Genomic DNA, 15,934 nt, shown 5'->3' with positions numbered 1-15,934 from the left:
TTAACGAGCGCGAGCACATTCTTCGTCTGCCAGCTCTTTGTCCTCGTCAGGGCCATCAACAGTGTCAATTATCTCTGTTGCTGGGATGACCAGGAAGCAACAGCATCAGCCTACACAAATGTCTCCAAGTTGCCTTCTACCTCTTAGCCAGCAATTTTATCAACAGCCTCATACAGATCGCTGCAAGCCGTCATCGTCAGGCGGGTCATCATCAGGTCGCTGACGACATCAGGGTGCGGGAAAGGCCAACGTGCACAAAGCAGTTGGTGACCTTCCAAGGTGCGATTCTTTCCGTGAAAAGTTCAGCAAATAGGTCGCACCAAGTAAATCAATGTTGTACCTCTCACTAGCATCATACGCCGTGACCATGCACTGCTTTGCGGTACAGCTTCTCAATGATGCCCTGATCCATCGGTTGCAGTACCGCGATTGTGTTTGCAGGCAAAAATTCCACAGCGATCGCCATAATTGACAATTGTCAATTATGAAAAGCACTTGCTGATTCTTTGCGTCGAACCGTCTATCCAGAAGGTGCACGTAGTCTTCAAAAATAGTAGAAGTCATCCATGCTCGATTGCTACTTCTGCAGATGCATTCCTTGGGAACAGTTGCATTTCGGAAGCACTACGGCTTCTCCGCCTTCCCCAGTATCAACATAAAGATTGTCTTGGACATTAAAAATTAAATTAAATAATTAAAACAATAAACTAAGCCCTCCAGTATCAACAAAAATTATGGTGAGGCATCAAAAAATAAAATAAAATAAAAGCCTCGCCCGTGCCACCGAAGATCCAGTATCAACAGGAGAAGCTTGTCCTTGCCTACTGCATTGGCACCAAACAGCACCGTGACACGCTCCTTGCTCTGGTTTCCTCCAGATGACTATCCGCCAGCGACAGTGAAAGTGCGATTCGGTAGCTTCTTGTAGAAAACTGCAGCCACATCTAGGCTGTAGAAGTCTTCATACTTTTCAAGTAGAGCTTGGAGCCGATGTTGGCGCCACATGTCTACAGTGCTCACAGCTGCACTTTCGCCAACGATCGACTTCGAGGTCACACCGCATCGTTTCTTGCAATCACTCAAGCCAGCCATTGCTGCACTTCAAATCTTTAAGGCCCATTTGGAGGGCGAGAGCTTCGGCTTTTGCAGTAAGTGCAGGTCCTTGTACAGGGAGATTTGCACTCCTGGCGTTCTTCAGCCACTGTAGAAGTGCACCTTCCACTTCGAATCCCGATTCCTCTTTCTTTTCACCGATGATGATGAATCAACTTTATAGTACGAAGAGTGGTGTGGTTAATATCGGGTGGAGCCCTCTTGTAGAGCCCCACTGGCTGCTCGCCCGGCCTGGTCCAGGGTCGCCAGTTGGCTTCCCAGTGCCAGCTCGGAAAGCCGTGCCTCCCAACACGTTTCGAGTGTCTGTGATGAGCTCACCAGCCTGGATACTGCCTGGGCTAGGCACGCTGTACACTAGTTCTTTTCGCCAACAAGCTCTTTTCAAAGCCATCCAGCACAGCTTTCTTCTTTTTCAATACAGTTGATAAAGTAGACAGCGGTATGCCGAATTCCTTCGCGATGTCAGTTTTCTGCCGGCCATATTTTTCCACTTCTTTTATAAGCAGCTGCTCCAAAGTCAGACCCTTTTGCTCACTGTAGACCAAGAAAGCACACGCGACGCATGCCTAACGAAGCACTCCAAATAACACAGCATTGGCACCGAAGTGACTGAACGTGGTGGGCGACACAGAAAGCTTCAAATGTGGTCAAGGCCTTTCACTTTCCTCGTCAGTGCACGCTGGTGATGGCAGCGGTTGCAATGGCGGGCTTGGCATCGGCTTCACGTGTAGTGGAAGAAAGGCAGTCGTGGAGACCAAGGACCCGTTGGTGAAAGATTGTGCTCGGGAGGGCAGGCCGGAAGAGCAGCAGCAACGTCCAAACTGGCAGCGAGGAGTTGACATGAAGGTGAGTGAGAGGAGTGACTGCCACAGACTGGAGAGCGAATGAGGAGGGGAAGGCAGTGGCTGCTTTTATAGGGGGATGTCACCGAAGACTACGAGAGTATCGCTCTGGAAAGCGCCGAAAGTGCTCAAGTCTGAGGTCACGTTTGTCATGCTCAAAAAACAATTAGCCGCACATCGTGGGTACGCAGTGCGATCGTGAAAACCAAATTGGTTTGCAGTAGGGCTTTGCATGATCGCTGGGCAATTTTTTCACGAGGTGTGCAGCCATCAAGTTTTTAAAACGTATTTTCGGCGCACCGTTGTCAACGGCACTGCGCTAATTCTAAGGTTCGAGTGTTGATGTTCGCGTTCCGTCGCGGCCGCGTCATTGACAAATGTCTAGGAACAAAAGTCAACGACCCTACCACGCATTTAGACCGTTTGTCTAAAGTCGGATGGCACAAATCGAGCACGATCGGCTCAAGAAAGTCGCCGGGGAAACACCAGCTTGCGTTGACCCGACACGTTGACAGCCTGACTCGCCGCTGGGAACGCTCGGATTTTTCGTGTTTTCGGCAAGTTATCAGTCGATTTGCACTGTCAAAAGTGCAACGAAGGTAGGGACGGTTTTACTGCGATGCAGGCCGATTATGCGCGCAGCGAGCGAATTTCTAGACCAGCTTCCCAAAGTCGTCTTCCCGATTTGTTAACGGTAGCCTCGTGTCAAACAGGGCACTTGTAGTCGGAAGGACACTTCTTTTGTGCTTTTCGGCACGTTTCAGTGCCAGAAGCACTCTTTAAAGCAGTAAAGCTTTGCTCATTAAGCACACCCCATGGAATGCTTCAGCGCAAGTCTACCCGCAGTCTTTTAGCCATTTTCGGCATCCGAGGGACTGCCCGTTTTCTGGCATCGCAAAGCATCAGGAAAGCTTTATGTTCGTGTGGATTCTATCACGGGGGACACCATCGATGCGACTGCAACAGAGATTAACAGTTCGGGTGCGCTGCCCCATGAAATTTGACAGCTTCCGTTCACTCCACAGTAAACAGCTGGGAGCAATCGGCACTCGCATGGTACCCGTTACTTGGCAGTCATTGGTCGCGGGTTTGGTACTTCTGTGGCCTGTTCTGTGCCTGCATGAGACTAATTTGTCGACTGTATTAATTTGCCACTGCATGCGCAAAAGGGTCGCCGCTGCTCGGCGGCGGCGATGCCTCCGCTCGCCAGTTCACACCTAAATGGGTCAAGCTCTTCGTTCTCTTTGAGTAATGCGGCTTAATATGCATGCGTTTGGGTCGGGACTGGAATAAATTTCGAATGAAGCGATATTTTGAGTAAAGCAATTTCATTATAATGAGGAATTGCTTGCACAAGCCAATATCTCAGTTCAATATCTTCCTAGGCCAGAATAAAACTGCGTGTTTTTGGTGCGAGATGACATATGTTCGACGCATTTTGTCCCTTTCTGGCACCAGTCACTATGCTACTGGTGTCAGATACATTTGTATCAACTCGTGAAGTTCGAATTATTTGGCAAGAGCCAATTTTAGGAAAGAAATAACGAAAGTTTTGCCTAACAGAAATGTATGGGTGCCAGCTGGGACACAATTAACTTAATAAGCTAATTACCCAGAGTAGACTTACCAAAAGTCGAATGTGTGTAAAGCTCACATTTTGAGATGATCAGTAAGCAACTGTTTAAACTTGTGAAGGTTTTGCTCATTGAATGTCTGATAAATTATTCCACTCTGACATGACACTAGGTGATTGATTTGTGTGAGGAGAGCAAATACTTACCCACAATCTAAGCACACGCTACAAGAAGAGCAAACAGAAAAATGCATTTAAAAACAATGCCTAGAGCAGAGAATTTTAGGAATGGCTGGTACATATGAGATGCCTTTTGATTCTGGTCTAGCTATCATTTTTATCCAAGTCAGTGCAAACTTATAAAGGGAGTATGTGCCTCACAGCTGTGGTGTTGCTATCTGCTACAGTTTAATCCTGGCTTTTGAAAAATAATACATGAGATTGGACTCCTTCAAATTCAGCCTATTGGTCTATAATAGAACTTGTTGGTTTAAATGCACAATTTGAACGGAAGAATGCATTCACCCAGGCATGCATCAGTCTTGTCCCTCGTGTTTCTAGTAGTGACATCCAATCAGACATCACAACAATTAGTATACTTGAATCGGCATAAAAAATGACTTCCGCAACCCCCTGTGTTCTTGCTTTCATTTGCGTATAATGTCCTACTGGCTAAGCACACTGGAGTTTACAGCAATATGTGAAAAACGAGGTTCATACTTGTGTAGGCTTGCACCCCCACTTTAGATTGCGAAAATTGTAAAAAAGACTAAGCGTCATGCGCATACCCACATGCCGATTAATTTCCGCAAGCCGCTACTAGGTGGCACTAGTTGCCTGCCAACGATCACCGTATATAACACTCGCGTTCCACACATGGAACGCGAGTTCCATGTGTGGAACACACTCGCGTTCCTCGTTTTCCTCTTCTCCAAGACAAGAATTTAAAGGACGACATGGTCAGCCTAGACTTACATTAGAAACGAAACTTGTTATACAGTAGAACCCCTCTAATATGTTTTCTACAGGACCACAAGAAAAAAAAACACATAATACTCTGGAAATGTATTGCACGAACATGCTATTAAGGCCAAACCACAAGGAAGAAATTTTTGACGTCGGCACCAACCGGCGTCACACGGCGGCGGCCGTGGCATTGAGAACAATGCGCCGCCGGTTCGCACTCGCTCGGCACCCTAAGACCGAGCATGCCAGACTGCAGCACCAATGGCAGAAGTGGCGGTAGAAGCAAGAGGCAAACAAACTATGGCCTCCTAGACAGCACGACACGCCATGTGAGCGAGCTCGGAGGCCACTTATAAAGCGAGTTTCCGGCATTGCGAGTGCCTCGTCCCAAGCAGCCAATCGCTCGCTTGTGCTCCGGCCATGGCAAATGGTGCAGCTTTGTACGGTTCATTTCCAGACAGGGACACGCAAGAAGTGCACACTAGCGAGCCCGGCTGCTGGTGGTGATGCACTGGTGCTACGTGTTTCAGCACAGACAACCAGCTGTATATTTGCCCTAGAGCTGCAGACAATTTTTATCAAGTTTTAAAACTACAAGAAGTCGTTATGAAGTAAAAACAATTGTTCTATTACCGCAACATTTTGCAAACCTGGCCAGCTAAGTTCGGGGCCATTAGCAATCTGGCCACATTGCTCCACACTTGAAATATGTTGAAGCCGAAAGTCTCTTGGGTTGAGAGCCGTCAATAACTGCATTGAGCGTTGACGCCGCATGCCACCGGCCAGTGCCGAAAATCTGTTCTTTGTGCTGTTAAACAAAGACACTATGCATGGCCCAGTCTAAGAAAGTTGCAGTTTCACCGGAAAGGCGAATCATTGATTGCGATAGCAATTTAATAGACAGCTATACAAAGTAAAGATAGTAGTTTTATCGTCTGTGTAAACATGTACACATAGGCATACTAACTAAATTAGCAAGCACAGTGTCAGCGCACACTGGCAAGCATGAACACATCACACTAGATGAGCGCAAACAGTCACTGTCAAACGCTGGTGTGAGGTAGCGCGGCTGCAGCAGTGATCGTAGTGACCTTCGTGCCATGTATCGGTTCAATGCAAAGTGAGATCACAGCGTGCACAAAGGTATGAGTCGATGGCACACATAGACTCCGCCGTGCAGCAGCAAGCAAAGTGACCTTTGTGCTGTCTATTGCTTCAACGCAAACTGAGTGGCAGAACGTAGCATGCACAAATGTATGAGCCGTCAAAGACTCCGCCCTCAACACAGCTCGCTTTCAAGATCTAGGGCATGCGCGGCCACAGAAAAGCAGTTGCTACGGGAGTACAGCGCCACCCCTCCCGCGGAACCTAGCACGCGACGGAAGCTTCCTTCCCACTCCCTTGCGGCCAGCTCCTCTTGCACGCTTTCACTCACACATACAGCAGGCGACCACGGTGTTATCCCGTCCTTGGACTTTTACACGGAAGATCACGGTGATGGCGACGCCGGCGGCAAAAATGCTCCTGGAGTGTCCATATAATTGCTATCACAATAAACGAATTTACAGTCGCTGACTGATAATGCACAGTCCACAGGGATCACCTAAAAGTCCAATATATTGGATTCGGCAGAGAATGAGTGCAACTTAATCCAAAAGTGGCCGAAAGAGGTGGTCATATTCTTGGATCATCACCTTTTGGGGATACTTTCTTTCACAAGATTTCGCGTTACTAACGATATATGCATAGGTGCCGCTGTCCACAATGGTGCCAACTCCGCCTTTGTAATCCTCGCCAATGGCTTCAAAGCGCGGAAATAACGGTGCATTGCATAATGCCAGTTCCCAACAGTCAGTTTTGCCGCAATACTGCAGCGTTACGCGGTGAAGCATACACAATGTATGGCAATGAAGCATACCAAAGGTGGAAAGGGGTAACTGTCACGGGACACAAAATGTATTCGTTGTACATTTGTACACGCAAATGTACACGCGTGTACCCGCCATTTCCTGTCACAATACGGGCACCAATACACCTAATAAATGTACCAGCAGGCCTTCAGAGCTATTTTGAACGTGCTGGTGGCAATTTGAGCCCTTGGGACAGTAAAAGGCATGCATTCATTTTTTTGGAAGTTTTCGCGATCCCCAGGAAGTCTGAAAAATCAAATGTTGACTGTACGTCTAACTTCGCCTGTGCTTAAAGGATCCGAAAAAATTTTCAGGGCATGATTCGTGAGGTGACGTAATTTAATCGTGATGTAATTCTATGATTACAAGTGTTTCAGGACCCCTTTAAGCAGGCATGTGCGTATGTTGCAAGGTGGTACACTATCTTCACAGCAGGGGCCCTACAAACAAGGGCCAGAGAAAGCAGAGGTCTGTATTTTTATCTCTGCTGTTCTGGCAATTAATGCATACCAACATGCCTAGGTTTCAGTTCTCATGCAGTATGGTGCAATAATCATGGTGGTACTTGGGATAGCTGGGCAAGCTGACTAGCGTGAGACAAACATGTAAAGCACAGGTAGGGGCCTAGAACTAAGCACAGGTAGTTGCATCCTACACGAGTGCCGACCTGCAGGAGGTCGTCGAGGCGCTCCTGTGCCTCGGCCCGTTCGAGGCTGAGCTTGGCCGCCCGGAAGTAGGTGTGGCACAGGGTGTGCCCAGGCTGGGCCCGTTGCCAGAGGCCCCGCGGCACCTCCACCAGGCCATGGCCCAGCAGCAGCACCAGCAGGAACAGGCCCCACGTGTTGCTGGCGCTCACCACACCACCTTCAGCTTGGCCCTGGCCACACCACCGTCCCTTTTAAAAAGCCTTCACGACACGACAGACTACTCACGCATCCAGGTTCATGCCCGGCTGCAGAGCAAGGTAGACAAGCAGCACACCAAAGATGAGCAGGTAGCTACCATAGTAGATGGCATTCTCAATCAGGGCACGCCGCAGTTTGCCAGCCACGGTGAACTCACCCGCCGTAGAGTATGACTGCATCAGTGGCAGGATCAACCTGCAACACGACCATCAGCAACTCGACTCAAAATAAATCAAAGCAGTGGACTCCTCAAAGCATGTGAAAGGCTGGCACCAACACAGCTGTGAAATCTATAGGATCTGGCTGGGGATGACAGCTGTCTACAAGCACGGCCACATGTGCAAGAACAAAGTGCCCATGCTTGTCAAAGGGGCTCTCGCGTAAACTTCTGGTGATTGTGTTTTTACACAACTGTGCCAACAGAGGTGTTGAGTTATTGAGTTATTTATTATAGAAACCTGCAGCACCACAAAGGCATTTTTGCAGGGTAATAAACAGAAATACAGGTAATAACAGAAAGAAAATGAACGAGTTTTGCCTCAAAGTATATTATACAATGCTATGACATCAGTATGAGAATTCATATGACTACACAAACACCAAGCAACAAAAAAAAAAAATTTTAAAATGAGTGCATGCGAGAACTACACGTCTAGTAAGTATGCCTGTACATATTGTTACGCGAAGAACGAGTCAGTAAGACGGGCAACTATTTACAGGTTGTATTTACAACAGCGGTTGCAGCGCTGACCGGTTAGGTTCACAGCGCGAGCCCAGCTCGTTCTTCCTCTTCTTCTCTCGAGTGATGGCGCCCGCCGCCTCGGTCAAACAATCAATACCACACGCGTGTAGCATATGCACTAGGAAAGCTACAATGTGCACTGAAACAAGAAATGATATCTATGACCTGCATGGCAGTCTGTCATGACTTGCAGCAACCTATTCAACATAGTAGTAACAGTATGTGGCAAAAAAACATTTTGAATAATTATTTACCATGTTAACATTTCCCACACCTCATGTAATGTCCCTCTGGGACCCTTGAGGTATAAATTAATAAATATATAACGATAAACGTACTCATGAGCCTTCATGGTATGGTCTTGACAGGCAATGTCGGCTATGGCAAATTCTGCACCTAGAGCACTTGGTAGGGATTCAAGTGGAATTTTCAGTGACAGCCAATGAGCACCACATATGATCAGTTTTGATGAGCAGGTGCAACTCATAGATGAATTGCTGCACTACGTTTTCCACTGACAAACTGAGATTTGAAACAATTTTTGGAGTGCCCAAATGCAGATTTCGGAGCACCTTGGAGCACTGTTGGACCCGTCCTAGGCTATTTCACACCCTTAAAATTTACAACCTTTATTCCAGAAAGTATTTGCTTGCTGTAAAGCAAAGTTACTCTTGCCTCTAAATACAAAAAAAGAGACCTAAATTTGAGTATCCCTTTAAACAAAGGCAACAAACCTGTTCACACAGCCTGCTGTAAATAGTTTATTTCAATTTGAGTGACGCTGCTCAGACGATGCCTTTTACATCTTATGAATTTTATACCGACAGCTGCCAGCATGGCCATGCTTTCACCAAGGCCAGTTCCCAACAGTCATCAATGCTCTTCTGAGGCAGGCCCGTTTTGATGAGCCCCTGGTACATTGCTTTTCCTTGCAAAGCCTCTGCTCAGCAACTGGCCGATTCCCGACTGGCGCCGACCGGTTATTCGGACAAGCTCGATTATTCGGACTATTTCGAGGCACCTTCACTGGCCCATAAATTTAATGTATAAGTACGACCAAAATTTCGGACACCATAAGGCATGCCGTTCAATACTTTGGACTACGTCTGGACGACTGCGTGCTAGTTCGACCGCCGAGTTGAGCGGAAATTTATTTATTTATTTACAGGTATACTGAGGCCTTCAATAAGGCCAAGCAGGTGGGATTCAAATTCAGTGAAAACAATCATACACAATACGACTTTATCACTGCCCAAACAAAGAGCAGACAGAGCACGCTCAAATGCAGTGACAGTATCTGATAAGAAGACACTGGCAGGCAAGGCATTCTATTCCTGGATTGTGCGTGGAAAAAATGAATGTTTAAAAATGTTTGTGCAAGACGAATAGGGGAGTAAGTTGCAAGAATGACGGTGACAAGATGTGTGTGCTGCAAATGGCTGAATACATTTAGCGATATTCTGGCTTTGATATGTCGCTGGCATCACCACGGCATGGTCGTGGGCCATGTGGCCGATACCCCCTTGAAACCAAAACTAGCGAACCCGATTAATCCAGCACCAACAGCACTGTAGAACAAGTGAACCCTGGCAAGCCATTCTCGAGTCCTGCAGTATTGGTTTCGCATGTCCAGCGTTTGTTCATTCACGTGTTAAATAGTGACACGGTCCTGGCGACTTGAAGTTGTTTAAGCTGTGCCGACTCCACCCTCGATGCCTACGCCGACGAGGACAATGACTGTTGCTAAAGAGACCCCGCCGTCATTCGGCAATCATAGTGTGGTTGATTCTGGCCACGACATTGTAGCCATGCATTCCGCTCGATTCTATATGCCGCCCTTATCATCCACTGTTCACGGCTGGCCGTTGACAACGCAGGCAGAGCGACGAGGCGCGCACTGCTAAAAAATTGTGGTCCTCTTACGTTGTCAAGGGCATGCATTGATTGTACTTTCGTCTATCTGCAGCGACAGCACGGAAGTGTAGAGATATGGACTGACCAGATCGTAGGCACGTGCTCTCAGCAATGTGTTGACAAACTACGGCTTTATTTTTGGACGATCCCTTCTGGGAATACTTTCTAATTTGCGACGTTTCACGTGACTGGCAGTACAGTTGCTCATAGACAGCAATGGGCCTGACGCTAGTCATGCAATATCCCGCAAAAGTAAACGTATCCCCATAGTATCCCCGAAAGTGGTCATCCGACAATACGGCACTTCTTTAGCCACTCGTGAAATAAAGTCACTTCTTTTCTGGCGAATCTGGATATATTGAACTTCCAATTATTTGGACTTTTAGGCGGTCACCCCAGTCACTGATGTACAGATAACGTCAAGTTTGATTTATCAAGCCGCTTTAATCATGCACACTATCTACGTCTGCAGGCAACACTGCGACCACACACGTGTTGCGCAGTCACCGATTTTCTTATTTTTTATTATTACATACTGCAACCTTACACAGGCTCATACAGGAGTGGGTACGTATAATACAGGCAAAGAACGTCAAACAAAACATATGAAAACATATAAAATGAAAGACTCGCTACACTCACACTGTTAATAGTGTCAACCTAACAGCTTTTGATAAAAGGAGAGAGCGCCTTTTTATATTGAAAAGCATATATACAGTAAAACCCCGGTGATACGAACCCAGCTGGTACGAATTTCAGTGTGATACGAATTCGTGACATTCCCCGGTCGAAATACATTGCTCACAATACGAAAAAAATCGGCTGTTCCGAATGAACGCATGAGCAACAGCGGCGGCGGCCGAGCCAGCGAGGCGACGGCACAGACAAGCCAGCACAGCGGGATCTGGGCAGGATCCATAGTCGCCAAGCAACCGACTACGTCACGCGGCTGCGCAATCTCTCATTGGTCCCTACGTCGAGCAGACCGGACCACATCACAGCCTAGCCGATGCTTAGCGAGAAAGTAGACGAGGACCGCTGCTGCAACGGCGACCGAGGCGCAGTCCCGACGGTCAAAATGCTCCCTGCCCCGACGTGCTCAGGCATTCAGTGGCGCCCGAAAACATTCCCAAGATCACGTGAGCGCACTTATATGCCTTTCAGAAGGCTATCGTTAACGATTTGGGCAAGAAGAAAACGTCCCGTTGATATGTTTTTCAAGGGACCGCGAAAAAAAAACAGAGAAACAAAAGCCGCAGTTTCGCCCGAAAGGTGAAGCAACGAAAACGCAGCAGCAGCAAGCGAATTGACCTTTGCGCTGTCTCGCTTCAACGCGAACTAAACGTCGAAGGCACAGCGCATACGAAGCTACTGGCACTAGGCGTACTTTGTCAACATCGCAGATCATTTTCACGATAAGGTCTGCGCGGGCGCGCAGTATGCGCACGTTGCAGATCGCTTTCAGGATATGGCACCCGCACGGGTGCGTCGTATCTGCAACGTGCCGGTCGCTTGTTGCAACTCATCAGTCGCTTGTTGCAATGTACAAGCTGGCTGCACCGCTAAACTTACGTGACCGCCACATTGAAACGCAACGTAACATGCAGGAACATTATAGATTGGCAAAGTATCACGGGAACGCCCGGTAATTCGAATGTGAAAGCATTTGCGATGGTTAATGGTGGCGCCTCCGACCGGCATTGCTCCGACACCGCCATAGAGCAAAAGCCTAGGCGAGACCCCTCAACGCCGCGCCGAGAAAAAAAATGTCGCAGTTTCACCCGAAAGGCGAAGCATCAATTGCGATAGCAACTTAGTAGAGAGCTATACGGAGTAAGGATAGTAGTTTTATCAGCTGTATAAAATTGGACATGCAGCAACACCAGCAACGCGCAGAACTGGTGTCGACGCCATCGCCGTTTTGCCCGCGTTCACACCGAATGCGCGCAACATTGGTGAGTGTTGCCAGGGCCTCTGGGGCGGCTCGGAGGTTTCCAACAAGATCAGAACGGGAAACTCGTCGAGCAGCATTGGAAGTCTTTACCACCTTCTCGCCTCACAACATTTTTAAATAAATACGCATTTGGTGCCGCAGCTAAATGTCGCCTGTCCCCGCCCCCCCGGCCTTGGGCTCAAAAGTCGCGTTTGTTCTATATATGTGATTGTAAAGGAGGAAAGAGACGTTTAATTCTGCAGCCCTTCGGGAGCACGGCGCAGAACACGTTCGCTCCCCATGCAAGCGCGCGTCCCTCGTTTCCTTTCACTCGCACATACAGCGTCCGGCGTGCGGCAACGATTTCATCGCCGTTGACGTCATACGGAACCTCACGGCGACGGCGATGCCAGAAATCCTCTTTGAGTGTCCATGTAATTGCTATCGCAATAAAAAAAAAGTACCGCGGCGTCACGGCAAGGTCGCCATTTCTGCGTGGCACCGGAACACGCGTGTAAGTGCCAACATCTCCGGCACCGCTGGGTCTGCAGCGCAGAGGGAAGCAACGGCGGAGGCTCAGTCCGGCCAATGCTCGCTTCAATGGCAGAAAACGAAACTTCAGGGAGCAAGCTGGCGCCAGGCCGGGGGAGCGGCGAGCGCGCACGGAGACAGTCGAAGGTGAGGGGGCTACAAGGGTGTTGAGAGGAATAAAGGGGCTTTAGAGAGGAAGGGCAAGGGGAGCCACCGAAGCAACAGAGTTGCCAAGGCCAAATCCGCTTCCCTGCCCTCCTCCCTCACCTGCGACGGTCCCCGCGTGCGCCGTCGCCGTGTCGCCTCTGCCTCTTCACAACCACAATCTCTCTCTCGCCGTGCCTGCGCCGCCCGCTCCCTGAAGTTCATTTTCTGCCGTTATCGCGAAGCGAGCGTCGGCCGACGCGGGCAGTTTCGTGGCCCTCGCTCGATGTGTGCTTGCGCGCCGCGATATTTCACGAATCGCACCGTTCGTACGTCGTGCTAATATTTCAAAAATAGGTCCTTTTAATTCGAACAAATTTTTGGGCCCCTTCGAGTTGAAATTATCACGATTCGACTATACATGGAAGTCAATGAGATTTAGGTCGGGACCGCGAAAACGCAACGTAGCAGCCGGGAAAACGCAGCAGCGAGGAAGGTATCAATGGGATTCCACTATTAGAAATCTTTCCTGGTAAAAATAAATTCATTTTTCTTTGTATTGTGTATGTTTTGATGACACGAATTTCGAGTGTTACGAATATTTCAAGCGACCCGGCGAGATTCGTATCACCAAGATTTTACTGTACATAGAGTACATGCTTATAGTAACGAGTACACGTGTTCACATACATGGGCCACATGTTCATCAGGAACAACCCATGTTAAGCAAGGCATTTATAAAAGGTTAGATCACTGAAAAAGCAGCTCGGGAGTGACAACATTTTATCAGTTGTGTTTAACAAAATGATTCTTGAAGTTTAGTGGTGATGCGACCGTTGATAATAGACCCATGCACTCATCATCATCAGCAGCAGCCTATATTTATGTCCACTGCAGGCGAAGGCCTCACCCTGTGATCTCACATGGTAGCTTATTCTAGAGTTCTATGGCAGATGGAAAAAAGGAATATTTGAGAGTATCACGGCTCGATGCACTTGGCATAGTGCTCGAGTGTTGGTGAGTCGTTCCTGTTGATAGCTAGGTTGTCGTGATAAAGAAGATATTCGTAGCAGCGATGCGGCTTTCCAGGTGTTGTATGGCGAAGTGCAGTCACGCTGTCGCTCCGGGAGTACTTGGAATAAACGAAGCGAAGAGCCTTGTTTTGGAGTGCCTCTAAATGTTTAGTCAGAAATGCGTCATGTACATACTGGGTGGCTATATTTGAGGATGGGACGCACAAGACATTTGTAGCTTGGTAACATTCGGTGGTGCTGTTGCTAACCTTCGACAAAGAAAGCCTAACTGCTTCTGGACGCCCTCTGGCACGTATATTATTTGATGTGTGTGTCCCATTTCAACATCGCTGTTATTGCTACCCCATGTATTTATACAATTCTCTGTGGGCAACAGCTGATCCCATGATGATGTAAGGGAATTGTAATGGCTCTTTTTACGCATTATTGAGATACAGGCATCGTCTTATTTATTATTTATTTATTTATTTATTTATTTATTTATTTATCTATCTATCTATTTATCTATTTATTTATTTATTTATTCATTCTTCATTCATTCATCATTTCATTCATTCATTCATTCATTCATTCATTCATTTATTTTTTTATTTATTATTTATTTATTTATACAATACTGCAGGCCTTGGCGTGGCCCAAGCAGGAGCGGCATACAATGATAAAAAGAGATAATACCAATACCAGACGTAAATTAAGAGTGCGCAGAATACCAATCCAATCCATCAGCTGCGAGTACAAAGCACAGAAAAGAACACTTGCTCGTGTAATGTAGAAATTTCCAAAAAAATAAAGAACATGTTTATAATGAATCAACAATTTAAGCGAAGTAAAAGAACAATAACGCAAGGATCAACTTCAGCAATCAATTCACAAGAGAGCAACATGTCAATAATTGAGATTGTCAAGGGAATCAATACTGGTTAGTAGCGACTGAGGTAAATTGTTCCAATCCGTAATAGTGCGTGGGAAAAAGAATACTTAAAGACGTTGTTCTGGCATTATAGGGAGTTAAAGAGTCAGCGTGGCGATGCCGTGTTCGGCGTGCAACCATTGGCGTTACATAAGGCTCTGAGGTGAGGGAAAGGAGGTTATTTTAGAAGAAAAAAGAAATTTTAACCGCTGGATTTTTCTTCTCATTTCCAGTGTTTGGATACCACATTCTTTAATTAGTGCTGTCGGGGAATCAGTCATGCGGTACTTTGAGAAAATAAATCTGATTGCTTTACGCGAATTCTTTCTAGTGCATCAATGTTAGTTTTGGTGTAAGGGTCCCATACTATGCATGCATACTCAAGTTTTGGTCTTATTAGTGATGTGTAGGCTAAAAGTTTAGTTTCAACGGGAGCTAGCTTTAATTTATGACGTAGCAGACAAATTTACGAAAGGCTGAGTCACATACGTGTAATGTGATATTCCAGTTTAGGCTATTTGTTATTGTGACGCCAAGATTATATTCCCTCACCTCGGTTAGCGGTACAGATCTTAGGGCATAAGGAAAAGATAGGCTATTAATTTTTTAGTTATTTCATGTACACTGACTTGTTAGCATTTAGTTCCATATTCCAGCGACTGCACCAACAAAGAAGATTTTGAAGGTTATTGTTCAGGGTTATCTGATCACCTCGGCTGGTTACTTCACGAAACAGCACACAATCATCAGCGAATAATTTTATTTGAACGGTTCAGTGATTACGCTGGTAATATCATAATATTATTAAAAACAAGTTTGCTTAAGTTTATGTCCATGCCCCATTCCTGGCATCAATTGGCGATACTAGACCTAGAAGAATTTATTTTGCTTGATCGTGTGCGTTTGTATTGTAGTGTATACGACACAGTCATCAGCAAAAAGTCTTAATGGGACTCCCGGCTCAATATGAAGGTGCAATATTGGGGCACTTGGGCGCAAAATCATGGTTTTTTATTAGGATGGAGTAGGAAATCTTGTCTGGCGCAATTTGGCCCAGGTGTGGGAGTTTGGCTGTAACAGTGTTCTGTTGACACGAGAGCAACCCTGAAGAAAAAGCGCTCATCAGCTCAGGCAGCAATAGCACAGCCAAAACAAAGAACAGAACAGACACCATGGCCTTGTATCCTGAGTTGTACTGTTCCACGCAAAACACAGCAAATGCTTCAGGTTCTTGAGTTCTGAATGGGACTTGAATTCGAGAACCTGTCTGTTCTGTGGGAGGAAATGTCCGATGTCATTAATGATTTTTACGTATATGCGCATATGACATGCTTACAAATCATTATAGAGGTGCATACCAGATATGCAAGGGTGCCAAGAAATCAAGCCATTCAAAAATGCTGTTTCTTTTTCCTGC

At 46.8% G+C, this 15,934-nt stretch overlaps 1 pseudogene; it reads right to left on the bottom strand.

The window, feature by feature from the left end:
* LOC119435442 (G-protein coupled receptor-associated protein LMBRD2-like) overlaps positions 1-15,934 on the bottom strand; it is a 60,834-nt pseudogene that overhangs the window by 11,178 nt on the left and 33,722 nt on the right.

The sequence above is a fragment of the Dermacentor silvarum genome, unplaced genomic scaffold (genome assembly GCF_013339745.2).
Source record: "Dermacentor silvarum isolate Dsil-2018 unplaced genomic scaffold, BIME_Dsil_1.4 Seq705, whole genome shotgun sequence".
In the NCBI taxonomy this organism is placed as follows: Eukaryota; Metazoa; Arthropoda; class Arachnida; order Ixodida; family Ixodidae; genus Dermacentor; species Dermacentor silvarum.
This window is presented reverse-complemented; position numbering and strand designations above follow the sequence as displayed.